General features: G+C 27.5%; 1 pseudogene; it reads left to right on the top strand.

Moving 5' to 3' along the window:
* Positions 1-9,113: 9,113 nt before the first annotated feature.
* LOC149572413 (alpha pinene synthase, chloroplastic-like) lies at positions 9,114-15,554 on the top strand (annotated as a pseudogene).
* The last annotated feature ends 1,565 nt before the right edge of the window (positions 15,555-17,119 follow it).

Here is a 17,119-nt window from a genome sequence, read left to right as displayed (position 1 = left end):
ATAGTGAAATTTAGCTACCTCATTATAGCAAATAATCCTAGTCTCTGTGCCTTCATTGTCCAAAATGTCAAAGCTGAAACTTGTCCACTACCTCCCTAGTTATTAAATTGTCTCATTTCCTTTTTTGTTGTAACCCTCCCTTTGATTGTCCACCTACTTTGGTAAGGATTCAAATCCTTGATTGGGCTTATAGTTTGGGGCAATGGCAGTTCCTTGCAAGGTACATGGATACCATATTTAGTGATTTTCATGGGTGACACAATTGGTTTGTCTTATTTCATCTGTTCTTCCTGACATTTGTATAGGTACTTAGGCCTCCCAATAATTTTGTACTCTTCATGAATGCTGCCAAGGTCGAAGATGATTATGATCCTAAATTTGGGTATAAAAAAAAAATTAGGCATATATATGAAATTAAAGTTAAATAAGTAAGAATGTCATTATAGATGAAAAATATCATTACCTACCTGGAATCTGAACTAGGCCGACAAACATATTTTGTCAATGATATTATAGATTTTATTTTCAACTTATTAGAGAAGGAAAGGTCATTGTATTTTTGAGGTAGCATTGCCAGTTGCATGTAATTTCCATCAGACAAGACAATCTTATATTGGTCCATTTCATCTTCAATGGTAGTTATTTTTTTGAAAGATAACATCTGGAGTATAGGTGTTGTAACATAGTCTCCAATATTGATGGAACGAATCACATTGGTAGTCAACACAACTTCAACTTTAGTGGCCTAGAAAGAAAATGTAGTTAAGTAATATGTTTATAGTAAGGATGGCTATGAATTTATGAACTAATCAATTTTAGAAAATATGATAAAAGATTTTCGGGAAGGTCATTACACATAATAAATAAAAAAGTTTTGACAAAACAAATAGACACATTGATTCTTAATAGAAAACAACAAGTTTTGATGAAACAAATAGACACATTGATTCTTAACAGAAAACAACAAATTTATTTCATAATCATAATATAATTGTATGAACTTTTAGCCTCATCTTATACTTATATATAAATATTGTAATAAAATTGGAATTTTTTATTATAAAACTATACAAATGTTCATACATCAACCGCAGTATATTAATGTTCACAAAAAAAATATGTTATGTGTTAGTTTTTATAATAATTAGTTTAGTTTTATTTTTATTTTTTGAAAATTTAATGTCAAATTAAATAATAATCACCCCATTTTTTTGCTTTGTCTATTATCATTAGAACTATTTTAAAGTGTGATAAAAATTTAGTCTTATTTGTGATTAATATGTTAGAAAGCTACTTAAATATTTCAATTATAATTCTTTGAAATTAATTAAATTATACAGTTCTTTATCTATCACGTGAATCTTATTTTTTATTTCATATTGTTGGATTTTTACTAAATATTGGTCTTATCATATAAGCATTTAATCATGTCGAATACCTTCTAGTTAAATTTATTTTAAAAAAAGAAATAATGGATAAATTGAAACAATTCATTAACATTATGACTTACTTTCAAAATTTGACTAATTTTCTAATTAGTATTTAGAAGACTATATTATTTTTCTAAATCTCATACATTTGAACTTAGTTGTTCCTAGTTATATTTAGGATTTATATATGTATATCTTTAATAAGAAAAATAAGATATTTCTAATTTTTGTATTATTAGTATGCATTTTTATTTTCAAATCTTAATATTTATAAATATGAAATGATTTAATTTATGTCAAATAATTAATTGATAGAATTAAAGACATCAAATAGAAATAAAATTGTTTCTTAATGATATTTTAAAATATGAAAAAATAATGTAAATATAATTTTTAAAAGTCTATCTTATCTATAAGATTTTAATAAGATCTTATGATATTTTCTTTCTATTCTTTTAATATTTTTCTTTTCTAACTCAGAATAAAGATACTTGTAATTGAAAAGTACAAGATGACATCTAAATACAAAAAAATTAAGAAAATATAGAACCATGTCTATTTTAAATAAGCAAAATAAGATGTTTCTAATTGCATTTTTATTGTATTAGTACTATGACCTTTATTTTCAAATTAACTTTTTATTGTATAAATTTTATAGGTTTTTAAGGATGGCTATGAATTTATGAAATAATCAATTTTAGAAAATATGATAACAATAAGCTTACATAAAGTAGCAGTTACTTATATAGATTGACATGGTTATACATGTGTACAGATATATGCATATTCTTAACATGCATGATAGTTTGAAGTTAGCCTTCAATAATGTAGTGAAACTCATTTTAGATATTGAAGAAATTAATTAGGGAATTAATTTAGAGGAAATCAATAAGGTAATACAGATTCATGTAGATAGTAACATGGCAAATATATGCATTTCATGCTCATTTTAAGAATAAAAAACTTAGAAATGGAGAGACATGTATATGATTTTACCGAGAGGGATAGAGAGAGGCATAATGAACAAGTTAAAGTTAGTTGCACTTACCATAGTGGAATCCTCTCCTTCCTGAAGTTGTGGAACTTTGTTGGGAGTTTGCATTAGATCAGGTTCTGAAGAAGGCAATACATTTGAAGGAGTTTCCTACATGGAAGTTGTTTGAACAGTTGTGTTTGAAACATAAGTGTCATTTTATGATTTAAGCATGTAATTTTAGAGATGGCTATAAATATAAAGAGACATAGTCAGATAATGGAAGTTGAACATACAATATTGACTATTCTTCATTGTTGATAGGGTGGAGATGCAGTCATAGTTATTCCAAGTTGAGATTGCGGAGAGCTGAGTATGATTGATCCAATGTCCTGTTCAATGGCAATGTAGGTATGAATAAGGAGAATATGTATATTTTACAGTCATAAAACTAAATTGTTTATGAAGAAACATGGAAATATAGTATCTAACAATATAGGTAAATATAAGTAGAATAACATGCAATAAAGAGATAGAGGTAGATGTTAACATACAATAGTCACATTTAGTGATTGTTGATAAGGTGGAGATGCTTGATTAGGTACCCATTGTGGAGACATTGGGGATGCCAATATATTTGAAGTAGTCTCCTACACAATACATTTTAGGACTTTTTAAAAAAGCATTGAAGGAAAAATTTGCATGTTGGTAAAGAAATAGTTTAAAGACATGAATGTATGAAATTATAAACATATGTAGACAGAGAGAGAGTCAATGAAAAGAGGTAAAGGAAGGTGAACATACCAGATTGACAAATCTCCTTTGCTGGTAGGGAGGAGATGCACCATTATCTCACTCTGTTTATGAATTTGGAGATGCCATTATGTTTAACAAAGTCTCCTGTAAATTGATAGTGAAACTATGAATTTTAAAAATAGTCACATTTTTAGAACAAGTCAAATTATTTTCTTTAGCAATTTAAAATTTAAAAAATGAGAAATAAATGGTGAAAAGCTCCTAATTGATAGCACCAAATTGACTTCTTCACCATCATCAAGAAAGGATAAAAGGAAATATCATTTTACAGAACATTGGTTAACATCTAAACTATGAAATGTCAATACCATGCAGACAGACATGTACAGTTTGGCCTATATGCTATAACGGATGTCCAATTTTGGATTTTTTTATTGAAATGTTGTAAAAATTGCTTATATGTTGCACTTGAATTCTTGTACCAAATCCATGGCAAAACACCCTACTAGTACCAAATTCTTATTACAATATTTGTGTATAAATATTTGAACAATTAATTATTAGATCAATTGTTTATTTTTTAATCATAAATACCAAGATGACAACATTAGTATGTATTGTTAAAAAATAAGAAAGTTACTAGAAAAACGAGAATAATAGTTACAAGTAGTTAAATTCAAAATGGAAAAAATCAATAGAAAATTATTGAAATCTGAGGAGCCTTTAAGAGCTTTGGGTGCACAAAGTTAAATTTAACAAATATTGGAATTTGGTACTCTTTCTCTATTACAATTAAGTCATCTATGAAAAACTAAATTACAAAATAATGAATATGAAAATGGAGATAAATCTATCCATCCTAAAAATAAAATCTATATACCTTACACCTTGTATAATTTGAATCCTTCCAAAAAAAAAAAATGACTAAGATTCAATTAAACAGTAAAAGTAAACAGTAAAGCATGTTTATTTTTAAAAGGTCAACCTTAAACATCACACTTAATTATAGTTACAAATTCATTTATCGATTTTACAATTTTCTATTATAAATCAAGAGTAAACTGTAAGAGACGGAAGACTGAGCACAGATCATCAACTTCTTCTTGGTATTTATTGTATTGTGATGTAAAAATTTCAAGTATTGTAATGCGTGTAGCATGAGAGAAGTATTAAGGAAATAATTTAATGCTAGATTAAAGAATATTGAATATAAGAAAGTTGTTTAAAAAATTGGATTCTGAGTTATACCTTCCCTATGCAAAATTTTAGATTGAATGATATTCCAATTATCAGTCTATAATGATTTTTTTTCTATTTATCTTTATGATTAATAGATTGGAAAATACTATTTTTCTATTTATCTTTATTTTATAATGAAAAATAAAAAATTACAAACAATAAAAATTATCACAGCTATGAAGAATTGAAAAACTTTGGATCAAGAAATGTGATCAGAAACTTTACTAATTAAAAAAATCTTGCACAATGATTTTTGCCATTAAGGAAAGTTTTTATTGGACAAAATATCCGTGAATATTTTGAGCGTAGTAGTACGTTATTTCATTAAAAAAATTCTATCATTTAAATAAAAATAAATAAAAAAATAGTACATATGTGCATATTCTATCCTTAAAACCATAAATTAAATATTTAATATCTAAATGAAACAAATAAATTTTGAAACATTATTAAATATTAAAACTACAATAACTATTAACTAAATATATTTATGATATATTGTTGAACTTCAATGTATAAATTCATATAAAAATATTATTTATCTATTTTTTTATTTGTACATTTTGTTTTAGCAAAAGTAACAAGTCACTAATATATTTAGTTATATATAATAACAACTGATTCAATTCCTTGTTCATAGTAGAACATATGTTTAACTAACTCTAATATATATGACTGAGTTAAGTCCATACAAATGAGAATATAAATATGTTTGACTAATTCTAATATATGAATGAGTCTATTTAGTACCTATCTATACAATCTAATTTTGGTGTGCTTATATTAGCTCATTTTTTTACTATCTATATTAGTCATGAAGCTAACGTTAGCTCCTTTTGAACAATCACTCTAGAAATTATATAGAAGAATCAATAGTCACAACTTAGAAACTACTTCTATACAATTCATAAATTCATAGAAATGTAATTTTTTTATAAAATTTAAAATTTTATCTATAATCTTCTTTTTTAATATACTAATCAAATAAGCACTTAGAAATATACTTATATAACAAAAAATATAACAACAATATCAACAATAAGAACAATTTTTTTATCCATATAAACTCAATGTAATGACTTTTACCTATATTTATAGCCTTTTCTATATATTCTTCTTTCATATGCTTCAATATATTTCAATATTTTATCTAATCTTATCATATTTATTATATGTCATCATTAATCTTATCTTATTTATTATCATGATTAAACTTTCTATTTATATTTCACAATTTTTATCATAATTTCATTGTTCTTAATTGATAACAATAGGTGAGTAAAGAATAGTTAATTATGGAAATTAAAAATAAAACTATATCTAATAAAACTAATTATAAATAAGTATCATAATTATTGACAGATATATATTATAAACATTTATTATATTAAGTTTTAATATATACATACTATAAATAATAAATAAGGTTTTTCCATTCCCTTCCAAAGTGAGTATTTTAACATTAAAAAATAGACCCATGCACGCTTCAATACTTTAGTGTTGAAGAAACCTCCATCAACATCTAGCCGAGTGAAAATATGTTGTACACGCACTTTGAATAACATATTATATCCACTCTTTAGTAGTTTAATCACAATTAATATTCATCTCTAAGTACACCATGAAATCATGTATATAAAAAATTTAATATAATTATAAAAATCTTATAAAAATCCATAGATGCAATTTAAAAATTAAATAAAAGTATCATATTTTTATTTAAGAAAATATTGTGGTCATATAATGAAAAGAGGTCTGCAACAAAACAAAACAAAACAAATAAATCAAAATCAAGCATAGTAAAGCAAAAACAAGATCCACTTTGTTCAGTTTGATTTTTTTATTACTTTCTAAAAACAACAGTAGAGTAGAAGAAGATCTGCTTTATTCAGTTTCATTTTTTTTATTACTTTCTAAAAGAAAACAAATACATAATTTTTATTAAATAGAGAACTTAGATATATAAGTAATGTTATTCTAAAATTAAAAGTGATGAAAATAAAACATATGTAAACACAGAATACATATGCTGAATATTAATTTATATTATTTATCCTCACATATACTATTATTCTTCTAATTATAATAAATCTGTACTATTACATACAAAAGACTTTTGATATGGAGTACAAACGGTTCTAACTTCAGAAAGCTATAATTTGTGACAAGATATATTACAAATGAATGAAGACAAGCTGTTTTGTTGCCCTTGTAAATTTTGATTATCAGACACAAGATTGAAGGGGAGAAAGAAATGAAAGAGGAAAACATGATTTTGGGATTTTTAAATATGTATAGTCCAGATCAACATCAGAGCATAGTACGTAGTAGAAAAAACAATCAACATAGTGGATTTCTAAACTGAAAGAGTAGGTAGCAGGTGAGATCAATCTATAACAAACCCAACAACCCTATCATCTAAACCAAAAAACAATGAAAAAATAATAAAATGCCTAGGTGTGCCCATAGATAAGCATATTTTCCTACGCAATAAGCCCACAATTGTAGAGATAACTAAAAAGACTCATGAAAAAGGAAAGATAGATTAAAGAAGAGCAAGCTTCATTTATGTATTTTAGTAACAAACAGGAAAGACGAAGACCATAAATCGACAACACTGCACAACTGCTACCATGCAAAAATGCAAAACATAAAAGCAAACTTATGCTGAAGCATATGAAAATGTAATAAATGACAAACATGAAAATGTTAATAGACAACCTTATCATTAAAAGCTGATGGGAAGCTTTGTGGAAGGATTTATGCTAACCTGGGTTAGATAATTGTGCTAAAGATAGAACACCTGAATTATAGTAGAAAGCAAATTAGTAACAAATTCTTTCGGTAATGCCCTACTGAAGCGATTTTTGTTCAAATACAAAGTCTGGACGGATGGAAAAATGGGGAAATGGGTAGGTTGAACATATTATAACTAAGATCAATCAAACCTCGATTGGTGAAATGCTGAATGTAAAAGGAAAAACAAAATGAAACTTTCAATCAATAGCTACTATGACCATTGCGGAATGAAGACAATGAAATTGTGAAATAGCTGCGATAGTATAAAAAGGATGGAAACAACTACCAAAGAGGAAAGAAGAAAAAACAATGTGACAACGATGGAGGAGGAGGGCATTTCAAGGAAAGAAATGAAAGGATAAGAATAGAAACATTATTGGCATCAGAATTTGTTGTGAGGGCAAAATTTTTTCACTGAGGCTGAGAGAACTTAGATATATAAGTAATGTTATTCTAAAATTAGAAGTGATGAAAATAAAACATATGTAAACACAGAATACATATGCTGAATATTTAATTTATATTATTTATCCTCACATATACTATTATTCTTCTAATTATAATAAGTCTGTACTATTACATACAAAAGACTTTTGATCATGGAGTACAAACGGTTCTGACTTCAGAAAGCTATACTTTGTGACAAGATATAGTACACATGAATGAAGACAAGCTGATTTGTTGCCCTTGTAAATTTTGATTATCAGACACAAGATTGAAGGGGAGAAAGAAATGAAAGAGGAAAACATGATTTTGGGATTTTTAAATATGTATAGTCCAGATCAACATCAGAGCACAGTACGTAGTAGAAAAAATAATCAACATAGTGGATTTCTGAATTGAAAGAGTAGGTAGCAGGTGAGATCAATCTATAAAAAACCCAACAACCCTATCATCTAAACCAAAAAATAATGAAAAAACAATAAAATGCCTGGGTGTGCCCATAGATAAGTATATTTTCCTACGCAATAAGCCCACAATTGTAGAGATAATTAACAAGACTCATGAAAAAGGAAAGATAGATTAAAGAAGAGCAAGCTTCGTTTATGTATTTTAGTAACAAACAGGAAAGAGGAAGACCATAAATCGACAACACTGCACAACTGCTACCATGCAGAAATGCGAAACATAAAAGCAAACTTATGCTGAAGCATATGAAAATGTAATAAATGACAGACATGAAAATGTTAATAGACAACCTTATCATTAAAAGGTGATGGGAAGCTTTGCGGAAGGATTTATGCTAACCTGGGTCAGATAATTGTGCTGAAGATAGAACACTTGAATTGTAGTAGAAAGAAAATTAGTAACAAATTCTTTCGATAATGCCCTGCTGAAGCGATTTTTGTTCAAATACAGAGTCTAGATGGATGGAAAAATGGGGAAATGGGTAGGTTGAACATATTATAACTAAGATCAATCAAACCTCAATTGGTGAAATGCTGAATGTAAAAGGACAAAAAAAAAATGAAACTTTCAATCGATAGCTACTATGACCATTGCGGAATGAAGACAATGAAATTGCGAAATAGCTGCAATAGTATAAAAAGGCTGGAAACAACTACCAAAGAGGAAAGAAGAAAAAGCAATGTGACAACGATGGAGGAGGAGGGCATTTCAAGGAAAGAAATGAAAGGATAAGAATAGAAACATTATTGGCATCATAATTTGTTGTGAGGGCAAAATTTTTCCAGTGAGGCTGACAATTTTTCGGTTGGAATTTGCAAAAACTGGGAGCAAAGCTCCCACATATAAGCCTATCGGCTTAAAAATGAAAGCTTTGGCATTTTCAAACCACTCAAACATATGACAGGCTAGCTCATATTTGATGGAAGCTCTATAAATTGGAGGGGATTACAAGGTTCACCATAACAAAGAGGAGGGAGAATATTAGTGTCAAAGTTGCCAAAATTCCTGTGAGTTGCATTACTCCCTTGGCTTCCAGAATGGTTGGACAGAAGAAACCACTTGGTAGAGTGCCTTCTATTTAGAGTAGGCCTTTCAATAGACTTTACCCAACATGTTGCAGTGTTGCTCAAGTTCCAATCAACATGGCCTTGATGATTGATGAGAAAGGCATCACACGCCACATTGGAAATCATCACCCCAACTTGTGGGATGATGATTTCCTACAGTATCTTTCAATATCTTTTGACATAACTTACTTAAATTTCTTATATTTAGGAATCAAATCTTAGTGTATGATATTTAAACTGTCTCATTATTGTCCTCATGATCTATTTTGTCTTATAAATATCTATTGGATTTTGATCTGTTTAGGCTCCCTCATACAAAGAACATTCTGGAAAGCTCATTAATGAGGTAAAGGGCATGTTCAATGCTCTTCATAAGAATTTTTCATCTGCAAATGATCTATACCAATGACTTAAAATGGTTGATGATGTAGAATGCCTTGGAATTGATTGCCATCTTAAAAATGAAATAAAAGAACATCTTGACTATGTTTACAAGTTTTCATGTTTCTTCCATCTAGTCATTGCAACTACATTGTAGAGTGTATTCTTTAGTCTATTTCCAATACTTAATAATTTTTTGACTAGCAGATATTGGAATGATGCCAATGGCATTGGGTGTGGTAGAGAGAGTCCTTCTGTGGATCTCAATACCCTCTCTCTTCTGTGGATCTCAATACCACAACCTTGGGCTTTAGATTTCTTTGCCTCCACAAATATGGCATCTCTTCAGGTGATATCTGCAATCACTGAATCGAAAGAACTTTTATTTAAATTGCAAAATACCTTTTGATATGTTTTGGAAAATAGTACAATCATTATGAATATGTTGTGAACTATTTGTTCAATAATGACCATATCTATGAAACATCAGATCGAGACAACATCTAGAGAATAAAAGGAAGTTATGAAAGAGAATTCTTACATTTTATATGATAAAATAAAATGAAAGCAGTTGGAATATACATGTCAATTTTTAATTATACAAAGATCCAACATGATTGATGAGTGATAGATATGCACAAATATACTCATAATAAGTATAATGTATGAGTAATATGATAGTATACACACTTTTAGTTATTTCAAATAAATTATTTTTCTATGAATAGGTGATCACTATGTAATTAAATTATAAATTTTAGATATATTTCTTTATAAATTTAGGTTGGAATTTAAATATATATGTATTTAAAATATAATAATTCTCTTATGATTATTAATGGAATATAATTATGTAATAAATTATATTTTTGAAAAGTATTGGATGAAGTTGTTTCTAACTTGATATTATATTAGTTATGTTGCAACAATTCACAAATAAAGGTGGACAATTTTTGCATAGTCAATCAACCGAGGAGGAGCTAAGAAGCATTTTAAACTTATTTCGAGCTTCACTCATTGCATTTCCTAAGGAGCAAGCTATGGATGATGCCAAAGCATTTTCTACTTCATATTTAAAAAATGCTCTTCCCAATATTAATGATACCAATCTTTCAAAAGAGGTCTCTATATCTATTAATATTATTTTATATTATCTATCAATTCAGTTATCAATTGTGATTCTAATTTATATTGTGTGACAGATACAATTTAATCTAGAGTATGGTTGGCATTTTAATGTGCCATGGTTGGAAGTAAGGACATATATTGACCTATATGGAGATGCCAAGACTACAAACAAGTAATTTCAACACCCTCTACCATGCGCATCTCCCCTATTTCAAAACACATAGGCAATTTTTAGAAAACAAAATTAGTCTTTTATTTTTTGAAGAATGAAAAATTGGGGTTTTAAATTTTATTGAGCTTATCTATGATATTTTCACATTGTGTATTTGGAGTTATTGTAGTGTTTTCAACTCAAAATTTTTAGAACTAGCCAAGATAGACTTCAATATGATCCAATCAATTCAACAACAATAGCTTCAAATTCTCTCAAAGTAAAAAACTAATATTATGTAAGATATTCTCTTAGGTCAGAAATTAAATTATTTATGACATAATTCATAATCAAATAGATGGAAAACTAAATTGATTCAACAATGGGCATGCACTATAGATGGTGGATAGAGTCTGGATTAACTAAACTAGAGTTTGCATGTCATCACCATGTTGAATTTTACTTTTGGGCAGCTGCATGGTGTATTGAGCCAAAATATTCTACTTTTAGAATTGGGTTTGCAAAGATGGTCACTTTCGTCACTTGTGTGGATGATATTTAAGACACTTATGGAACTTTAGATGAACTTGAAATCTTCACAGAAGGCATAAAGAGGTATTTATTTTCTTATATTTATAAAATTGTGAGATATAAATAAAACATATTAAACCATGTATATGCTAAAAATCTAGGTATCTCCATAGGGATCATTATGCTCATGTAATTTATATTTGACAGATTAATGATACTCTATCATAATTTATAGTGGGCAGATAAAACTAGGTTTAGTTTTCTTTATTTCTCATGTACTATAAAGTGCGCACATCTCTTTAGATTAATATAGACATTTGAACAATCTAATAGATTGATGTATTTGTAAATTGGGAGATAGATATGTTATGTTAATATATTATCTTTTTCTTTATGAAAGGTGGGATTTAGGATACATGGAAGGACTTCCAAAATTTATGAAGTTGACATTCAAGGTATTTGATGAAGGATTGAGGGACATGGCTTGAGAGGCTGAAAAAACTCAAGGAAGAGACACACTCGACTATGCACAAAAAGCTGTATGATTTTATAAATATTTAATTTTCACACATATATTTGATATTCTATTAGTATAAAATCTATAGGAAAGAAATTTAGTTCAATTAATATATTCGTTTCACTAATTTATTTAGTCTTAAAGCAACTTAAAGACTATTTATATATATTTCATTCAAAGAATGAACCATCATATAATGTGAGATAAATTAAAATTTATTTTAAAAAATCAAATAGAAAATAAGTTATAACATAGCCTACACATGCTTTTCCTGATTCCATTGATCTATTGATTTTGATTTTCCTTATATATAAAGACCGGGTAAAAGCACAAACCTATGTCACCCTTTTGTAAAGGAAAAGTCTAACAAAAGTATAATTGTTCAACTTCAATGACATAGTACTAGTATTATTATTTAGAATTTGAAAATGAAGTAAACTAATGAAATGTGTAGAAATAGAATAAGTTTAGGATTATAATTTTCAAAGATTATTTGGAATAAGAATTGATTTATTTTCCTAATTTTTATAGATAATTTTTTAGTAGTAGAAAAATGTTGAAAATTAGGGGTCTAGTTCCCACCACAAAAATATATGGAAATAAACTCATGTCCCTTTGATCTCATACTATATTATAGATAACATATATAGCTAGAACAATCAAAAATAAAAATTGGCTTTAGACCTATATTTTCTCCTTTATAATGATTCAAATTTCAACTCACCTGAAATCGATAGTTTTCATCTCCCACCACATTTTTCAAAACAATTCTATTTTAACTAGAAGAAAAATTATACATTCTAGAAGATGACTCTCTCCTCTAAAACGTAATACAATTTTAAGATTTTTTTGATATGATTTAATATTTTTTTCTTTCACAAAATCAACATCTTTTTGAGTGTTAAAATACGTGCCTGTAGAATTTTTTAATTATTTTATACTAGATCTAATTAATACACTATAAACTCTATATGAGAATATTCTTGACTTTGAGATATATAAAATGGTGTTTATAAGTTATTTAAAAAATATCATAAATTCCACTGATCTATTGATTTCGATTTTTCTTGTATATAAAGAACACAATTTTATTATCATTTCTTGGACTTAATAAAAATACATTTATCTAGAAATTTATCAATTATTAATTTATATAGGTATGTGAAAATTCAATGTAATTGATGTCATATATAGAATGCGAAGCTCTCTTTCCCATGACCATGATAGGACTTACATTTTATTTATTTTTGCCTACCATTCTATTTATTTTATTTTATTTCTAAATTCACAAATCCTTCCCAACCTTATAGTTTTATGTAGTAGACTGATGATATTGTATGCGTATCTTCTACTAATATTAAATCTATAGGTGTATGCAATAAAATACTTAAAATGAAATCAAATTGATAGGTATATATGGCCTGTAAATATATAGCTTAGTAAAAATTAAACTAAAAAAATAATAAATTATTGAGTACACCACCTACCATATTACTAGCAACATGCTAGTGTACTAGGAGTAAGGAGAGGAGGGTCAATATAATAACAAAATAAATAAATGAGGCGAACATTAAAAAATAAAAATTAGTGAACTCTTAGCCATCATTAAAGTATCAAACTAGCCCAGAGAGGTGACTGAAGAAAAGAATATTGTTAGACATGATCTTACACAATTTTTATGACCAAGGGGTGTCTTCATAATGTTACATATTATTTTAATAATTTATGAAGAGAAAGCAATCTAGCCCCTCCTCTAAGAGGAATGTGACATGAAACAAATCCAATTGTGTAGGTGGTTCATTAATCATGACATGATTGTGACATTCTTTGAGAAAGGTTTAACTTATAAGTGTAATTCTAAAGACTTCCTAGCTTAATGTTGGGTCCTATAAGCAATTGAAAAATCTAGTTCATTTTATTTTTCTTTTTTACCTATTACAAATATTAAACAACGTATAAACTGAAAAATAACCATAAAAATAAAATATAGAGGTTATCGGTTAAAAATAATGTGATTTTTGATTTTCTAAAGTTAAAAACAAAATAAAAAATCTATTTGAAAATATAATATTATAACTATGTAACTAGGCCATGGTGATCTATCTCCAAATAGAAAATACCACTAGGAAACTATTCATAATAAAATGAAGAAAATAGATCATAAATGTACTTCCAAATAGTTCATAAATATGAACATCTTCATAAAGCTGTTTGGATTACTCCTTTCTAGGCTAGGAAATGTGATGACCCAATTGAATGCCTATAATTTTTTCATGAACCAACTAAACCAAAGAAGATGAGAAATATTAGAATAAAAATGTATTAAAAAATTCTCTATTTCCAAATCCAAGTGGATTTTTTTATATCACTATCCAAATTATAAAGAATGGAAAAAAATCAAAAACTTTGTAAATAAACTGCAAGATATAATTCCTTTATATATTTCAAAACAACCACCAATAATCAAGCTACAATTATAATATAATTTTGAGTTAAAATAAAAACTAATCTTTAGGTAATTAGTTGAAAAACATGTTTACTTTTTAATTATCACTGAAGATATACGTCCATTTATTTTAACAATTTGAATTAATATGTTTTTAAAAATGTGTTTACAAAAAAATTAAGCTATTGATCTCCTAATTCTATAAGGAACCTAGTGCACAAGGTGAAACAACTAATCTACATGTACATCCTGTTGTGGTATATAAGATGCACTTTACTATAATTTTCTTTTGGTAATAAAAATGAACATAGATATGTTAGCACATTCAATACTTTTTTCTCTCTCCAATATATTTCTGTCTTTATGAGATTAATATGGGTCTCCTTAATAGTTTTAATATGTTATTATTTATTAACACCATGATAGGATCTTAACTTTACAATTTGAAAATTTTATAGAATTTGATTTAATATTTATTTTGAGTCTTACTTTACATCTATTTTATAGTTGATTTACTCAAAATTATTCATATTAATTTGGAATGTTCTACAAATATAGTGGGAAGCTTACATAGATTCTTACTTTCAAGAAGCAAAGTGGTTTGCTATGGGTTCTTTGCCATCTTTTAAGGAATATTTAGAGAATGGAAAAGTAAGCTCCGGGGCTCGTGTTGTGACCTTACAACCTATACTCACATTAGATGCTCCCATTTCTGAGGATGCTATTAAAGAAATTGATTATCCATCAAGGTTCAATGATCTTTTAGGCATAACCCTTAGATTAAGAGGTGACATAAAGACTTTCAAGTTAGGTTATAAATTTAGAAAATCTCACTTTTAAAATATCATGTTTATTCATGCATAAGATTGATTAATTAGATTGAAAGGAAATTATATATGAAAATTTACAAAATTATATTCATTTTTGAAGGTTGAGGCAGATCGTGGAGAAGAAGTATCATGTATAAAATGTTATATGAAAGACCATCCTGGATCTATAGAGGAAGATGCATTAGAGTATATCAATTATTTAAATGATGCAAAACTCAAAGAATTAAATTAGGAATATTTAAAATTTGATAATGTTCCACTACTCAGTAAAGATCATGCATATGGTTTATCAAAAGGTCTCCAACTTCTCTACAAAGAAAGAGATGGATTTAGTGTCATAGGCATTGAGACAAAGAATCATATCACCAAAACCATGATTGAACCAGTTCCTATGTGACTATTTGATTAAGTTATATCTACTTGTTAATAAGAACATATTCTCCTTTTGATACACTCAATCTATCATAATGACTATGGTTTATTAATTATCTATGTGAATGGATTTAGACACTTTTTTGTTTATAAATAGTGATTTTCTGTCAAAATATTTATAGCCATGTGATTTTCATAAGATTTTTTCCCCCATATTAGTATCATCCCATGCCTAATTTTATTTTGATTTAAATGTTCTTTTCTATAATTGAATGACATTTAATCTATTTTATAGTTTCCTAAAATATTTTAATATATGAGTATAAACCAGATAACATAGTTCACCATTTCAAAGAGTCATAATACTCTATTTTATATGTTGTAGTATATTAATGTATAATAAGCATTGTAATTTTGGATTATAACATGAGAACACACTATTAAAATTAGTAATGAAATTAGAGATTTATAAAAGATTTTATTTGTATGGACACACACATACACTCACACTTGATCGATAATTAAATTATTATTTTACCCTCCATACAAGTACAAGTACTGGGGGAAGAAAACTCTTTGTGCAACCAAGGATTTATTAATTCTTGATATCATAAAATATGCTCCTTGGATCAACAATCATATATGAGATTTTGTGGCTTACAAATACATATAGATTGAGACTTACGATTTTGAAACTCCTTATGAGGAATACTTAGAAAATTTAAAATTACATCATTTAAGGAATCTTTTAACATTGATCTTGGTTTTTTGAATGATTCCTTTCCTATGTGTTAAACTCCTCCCTCCATGTTACCAAAATCAACCTACAAAATAGAACAACTTCCACAACCACCCAAAACCAAATTATTAGATTTTAATAGAGGTATTATTTATTTCTACGAAGTTTCTCAAATCTAGTTAGTGATCATAAGAATCATATTAGTACACAACAACATTACATTGAATAGCATACTAGAAGATGAAGTTTACATTGCAACTTAAGATTCTTAAAAATACTTACTATACTTTTATTTATCACAATGTATGATAATAAGGTTTGAAATTCTATTCCAATATCCCTCAACATCCTCTTCATCCACATGATCTTGCTACTATCTTAATTGCATTTTCTATATCTAGATTGTTATGAGTCAGATATTGCAAACCTCCAATCATAGATCTATACTTCTTCTTCTAAACTGTAGGTGTCTCATCTTTGCTAGATAACTTGTGACTAGTTATCATGGGTGTACCAATAGGTTTACAACTTTTCAAGCCAAATATTTTCAACAAGTCTTTCAAATACTTAGCTTGTGATAGAAAAAACTATCTCTATAGACCTAAGAATTATTTCATCTCACCAATCATACTCATCTCAAATCCATTCTTCATTTCATAAGAACATTTACTCTTTTCATCATTTCCTTCAAGGATTATCCACAAATATCACAATAATCAACAATCCACTGTCAATTTATTTCAAATACAAATTTATATCTATTGCACCTTTAGCAAATCCTGCCTTTGCCAAATATTTGTCCAATCTTGCATACCAGGCTCTAGGTGCTTACTTTAGACCATACAATGGTT

The sequence above is a fragment of the Cupressus sempervirens genome, chromosome 2 (genome assembly GCF_028749045.1).
Source record: "Cupressus sempervirens isolate cs-2001-9-10 chromosome 2, ASM2874904v1, whole genome shotgun sequence".
NCBI lineage: Eukaryota > Viridiplantae > Streptophyta > Pinopsida > Cupressales > Cupressaceae > Cupressus > Cupressus sempervirens.
Note: the sequence above shows the minus strand (reverse complement) of the source record. Positions and strands in the feature narration are given on the sequence as shown.